This window comes from Columba livia, chromosome Z (assembly GCF_036013475.1).
Source record: "Columba livia isolate bColLiv1 breed racing homer chromosome Z, bColLiv1.pat.W.v2, whole genome shotgun sequence".
NCBI classification, from domain to species: domain Eukaryota; kingdom Metazoa; phylum Chordata; class Aves; order Columbiformes; family Columbidae; genus Columba; species Columba livia.
The window spans coordinates 27,502,199-27,507,964 of record NC_088642.1 but is presented as its reverse complement, the minus strand read 5'-3'; positions in this window follow the sequence as shown (position 1 = coordinate 27,507,964).

Here is a 5,766-nt window from a genome sequence, read left to right as displayed (position 1 = left end):
TACACATCTTTTAAACACCTCCAGGTATGGTGACTCAATCACTTCCCTAGGCAGCCTGTTCCAATGCCTGACAACCCTTTCTGTGAAGAATTTTTTCCTAATATCCAACTTAAATGTTCCCTGTTTCAACTTGAGGCCATTTAATCTCATTCTTTCACTTGCTACTCAGGGGAAGAGACCAGCACCCTTCTTGCTACAACCTCTACCTCAAAGTGTGCTCAGGCACACCTCTCAGCAATCCTGCTGCTGTCTGGGAGGCCCAATGCAGACCTAAATCCTTTGCATGTCTCAGTGCGGAGGGTTGTAGAGAGGTCCTGAAGAGCAAGGAAAGCACGGAGCCACGGTGGGGTCTTGTGCTCAGGCATGTGAATTGGCTTCCTCTGGCCTAGCTTGGGCACCTCTGCAGAAGCAGATGTACATTGCAGCAAAACTAACTTTTCCACTTGCACGTTCTTTGCTGTTATTAATAAGCTAATTGGGTACGTTCATCACCATATGTTTTTTAGGGTGGGACATAAATGAAGAATTATGTGTTTGACATACAGATTTACAAGTGCTGAGGACACCTTCTTTGGGCTTTGTGAAGATGAAAGGTCCCTCAGCTTTCCCTCCAACCCCCTTTAAACTGTCTCTTTCTGGCCACAGATTTTTGTGTGAGCTTTTAGTGCGGAAAAACAAGTACAGTAATAAGACAACTGGAACTCTAGCCTGTGAAGACAGTATTTCTGCTTTCCTTCCAGTGAAAAAGCCTAAGAGAGAGGGAAAACTTGCTTACTTACACATGTCCAGCAGATAAAATGTCCCCGCTTTTTATGGGACATGAGCATACTTGTTCCCCCAGGGATGCTGTGTCTTAACACAAGTCCTTGTGGATATTTCGCTGTGATTTCCGTATACCTGAAATTGGATGATCTCACTTCATATTTAACTACCAGATGCCATCTTAAATAGATTATCTTCAGCTAGACCAATAAGCAGATATTCCTATCTCTGAACAACAAGAAGTTTCCCCATGGTCTTTCTCCTTTTTGTTAGCAAGACTTTGCCCAGATTTGCTGTAAGACTGCTTGCTTGTATAAGTGATATCAGATAGGAACTCTGATTTTTTAACAGTTTTCAATGTTAGTTTATTCTCTTATGTTGAAGCACTCATAAGAATATGAAAGAGGAGCTTCACTTATTTCATTGTTGCAGAGTAGCTTAGTGACATATTTATTTTCTGCTCTTGCTTATAGCCAAATCATAGCTGAAGGAATGTTTTTTACTTTTTATCTGGGTAAACTGCATGTATTTAGTAGTAGCAGCTGCTGTCACAGCCAAATGCTATTGAGAAAAATCTTGTCTGATATAAACCAAGTTCTCGATGAAAATCTCTTACATCGAAACAAAGTTTTTATGCATGACTAGAATGACGATTTTTGATCACAGAATCACAAAACTGTCGGGGCTGGAAGGGACCTCTGGAGATCACCTAGTCCAACCCACCTGCTAAAGCAGGTTCACCAGAGCAGATCACACAGGAATGTGTCCAGGTGGGTTTTTGATGTCTCCAGAGAAGGAGACTCCACAACCTCTCTGGGCAGCCTGTTCCAGGGCTCTGGCACCCTCCAACTAAAGAACTTTCTCCTCATAGTCAGATGGAACCTCCCATGCTTCAGTCTGTGGTCATTGCCCCTCATCCTATCGTTGGGCACCACTGAGAAGAGTCTGGTCCCATCCTCTTGACACCCACCCTTGAGATATTTATAAAAATTGATGAGATCCCCTCTCAGCCTTCTTTTCTCCAGGCTGAACAGACCCAGCTCTCTCAGTCTCTCCTCATAAGAAAGGTGCTCCAGGCCCCTCATCATCTTCATAGCCCAGAACTGGACTCCCTCCAGTAATTCCTTGTCCTTCTTAAACTGGGGAGCTCGGAACTGGACACACACACTGATGATTAGAAATACTGCATTTGCAAGCAGCCTTCTTACAACCAATCTTTACATGAAACAAGGCCTCATCAGAAGAAAGTGAAAATGTCAGTAGTGTAACAAATATACAAGAAATTCCCCCTGAGGGAATGGGAATGACAAGGAGGACAACTTTTATGCTTTTAAAATAAGTAGTGCTAGTGTATTTGTAGTTTTGCTAAGACTGATTTTTGCCTGGTAGTTTCTCTAAGATTGCTGCCAGCAAAATATGCTATTCAGTGTCAGGACTGTGAACACTTTCTGTTTTCTTGCCTTTTTGCTTTTGCTGTTGTTGTTTTTGTTGTTTCTTTTCCCAAATGCTAAATACAAATGCTAAGTGTATTTTATCATTCTCCCAAGTCTGTTATTCTCTTTCTGAGTAACTGTGGTCTCTTGGTTTTTGTTTTGTTTTTGTTTGGTTGTTTTTTTTTATTTGGAGTTTTTTTTTGTTTTGGTTTCTGTCTCAGTTTCTTGCGGAAATCGAAGGCAACATTCATCTGTACTGTTTAAGCTGTTACAGGAAGCTAAACACCTGCTTTCTACCCCCAAACCATGAATTCTTCCACATTTGCTAAACAGCAGCATAAAGTATTCAAACAGAATAGTTAACATACAACACATTAATATCACCCCAAGCAAGCACTAGTAAAGTCCTATCTGAGGCAAAGGAAGGTATTATTTCTTGATTGTAACTCAAAAATAATAGCCTTCAAGAAAGCAATAATATGACTGAAAAATGAAAATAGAACAGTAACTTCATGCCTTTGGGAAATTATTTCTCTTTTACAGTTGTGTCATAATTTGGCCTAGAAGAATAATGAAAAATTATAATGAACATTGGAGAGACATCTTAATGGAATTTTCTTAGCTGTCTCCGTATCTGTCTTTGCCTTTTTAAAGATGTTGCTTTGAGTGAGCCTTGGTTCATCACTGGAAACTAAATTGTGGGCTCATTAGCAAGATAACCTTAGCCACAGAACAAAATGGCTGTGATAATGGAATAAATCCTTCACATATAAGTAAATTAAAGTTACAACGAACTGTATATTTGTCTTCCCTTTTTGCCATTTTTTAGGACAAGATTATTTTTTTTCAAGGTTCAGGAAACTAAAATTCCTTCTTTGCCTGTTGCCACAGAAACAGTTGTGGTGTTTGTCCATTTTACACGATGTCCACATGTCCCTGTCATGGTTTAACTTGAGCTAGCAATACAAGCATGATAGCCGCTCACTCACACCCTCCTCCACCACCCTTTTCCCCAGTCGGGGAGAGAATCAGAAGGGAAGGGAGAAACTTGGATTGAGATAAACACAGTTTAATAAAATAACAAAACACTAATACACTACTAGTAAATATATATATAATAGAAATAAAAGATACTCAAGGCAACTCCTCATGAACACACTGAGCAGCCAGTCCTAGGAAACAGCCTACTCCCAGCACCTGACCCCAAAGAGAGAGAAGAGACAAAAAAGGCAGAAAGGCTCAGAGGCCTCCACAAAATGGCAAAAAGCCGAACTACAAGTCCTGCACAGACCTCCCCTGGCTGCGTCCCAGAGAGAGCAAGAAATAGCGAAGAGCAAAATCCAGAAGGTCCCAACTCTCAACTCTCCTTGAATAATTAGCATGACACTACTGGGATGGAATACTTTTATTGATAAGTCTGGATGTCAGCCAAGTTCTGCCCCATCTCTGACCTTCTTCCTTGATGCCTCACACCTGTGGGAAGGGCGATCAGAATGTCCTTGGCCCTCAGACCAGAGCAATTAAAAACATTAACTCTGTGCTGGGGTGTTATCTTTTGTTCTCAAACTAAGTTCAAATAAAGAAAAAGAAAGTTATGAAAAAGAAAGGTTTTTAACTGCATGAATAAAATGAACCAATTTTCAGTCAAACCAGCAGAGTCCCTCATACAATCACTTCTTCAGGCTTTTCCAGAATTATTTATTGTAAAGACAGTATTTTAAAATTATTTTTCAGTTACTTTTGTTATGAGGCCATATGGAGCAGTATTAATTGTTATATCTTCAAATTATCAGGGACATTTAGGACTTTCTGTCAAAATAGTGGAAAAAGAGCCATTGCAGGTATTCACATGAACATCCCTGACTCCTCTTTCCACAGCCCCTGTGCTGTTGGAAAGTGAGAATACATCTGAGCACAATCATGGCTCTCTGAAATGCTGTTAGCATTGCTGATGCCAGTACCCACATGGAAAACCACACTTGAATATGAATGTTTTTGAAGACATATAAAGATATCAATTATTGTTGCCAGCTTCACTATTCTCTCATATATAAAATTTTCAAAAGAGAAAAAGAGAGCTGGAAATGGCCAATTACAATTTGAGAGCTAAACATTTTAGTATTAATTCCTTACTAGGTGTTCAAAGCCGTATAGATTCATGTATTTATATCAGTTCAAATATGATCAGAGTTAGACCCGTTTTTAGTACAAACAGTCTGAAATTACTTTGCTGAATTTCTAAATCTGTGTCCCACAAGTCTGCCTGGACTCACTATTGCTTGGATGTTCTCCCTACCAATTAAATATCTTGTTCTGGGAATAGCAGCTGCTTTAAAAATAATAGATGAGGGATTACCATATCTAATGGCTAATCTCAAAACTTGTTTTGGTCTCCCTTGTTGTTTGAAAAACAAAATTGCAATTTGAAATTCAGCTGGGTCTCTGAAACGTAAATAACTGAGGGCTATGGGGAAGGCAGCAAGTAGTCCAACATAATTAATTATTATAGCAGTATAAATCTGGTTGCAATATTGTAAATGATCCTGCAGTGACATCAGAAAGTACCTGGCTTGTGGTACTTGACGCCATATATCTAAAATATCTCAGGAAAAACAAAGATGCAAGTTCACTCTGTCTCTGAACAGGAACATTTTTTCTTAGACCCTGTAACAGGCAAGACCACCCAGGCACTTTAAAAGTCAGATTAAAAGTTACTGTGCAACTGAACAGTAAAGCCTCTACAGCCTTGTTCATGTCACAGTTTTTCATCCTTGACCATATTTTTTAACATTCACCCAGGAGAGGGAAAACATGAATCGTGGTGGTGGCCATGCTGCAGAAGGTGAGGTGAAAGGACACACTGTTTAGGCAAGGATGCTCTACACCAGGGTGTCAAACTCATTTCACCAGGGGCCACATCAATCTTGCAGTTGCCTTCAAATGGCTGAATGTAGTTTTAGGACTGTATAAGTGTAGGAGCAGCCCCAGGTGAAAATGAATTTGACATCCCTGCTCTACACACTGAATTAACCAAAGCAAGACTACAAAGTAACCACTTTATAACCCCTGGATCAGGTCTTTCAAATGTTGATACCTCTGAAAATTCTCAGCATTCTCTTCTTCCAGTCAAGAGAGTGGCGGGTACTTAACCTTCAATGTTACAGAGTGAGACCATTTCACACATTTGCATTATGGGTTGACAGTGGCTGAACATGAGCCAGAGTGTGCCCAGGTGGCCAAAAAGGCCAACAGCATCCTGGCTTGTATCAGGAATAGTGTGGCCAGCAGGACAAGAGAAGTGATTGTCTCCTTGTACTCAGGACTGGTAGGGCCTCACCTTGAATCCTGTGTTCAGTTTTGGGCCCCTCACTACAAGACAGACATTGAGGTGCTGAAGAGAGTGCAGAGAAGGGCAACAAAGCTGGTGAGGGGCCTGGAGCACAAGTCTGATGAGGAGTGGCTGAGGGAACTGGAACTGGCACTGTTTAGCCTGAAGAAAAGGAGGCTGAGGGGAAACCTGATCACTCTATACAGCTACCTGAAAGATTGTAGCATGGTGGGTGTCATTGTG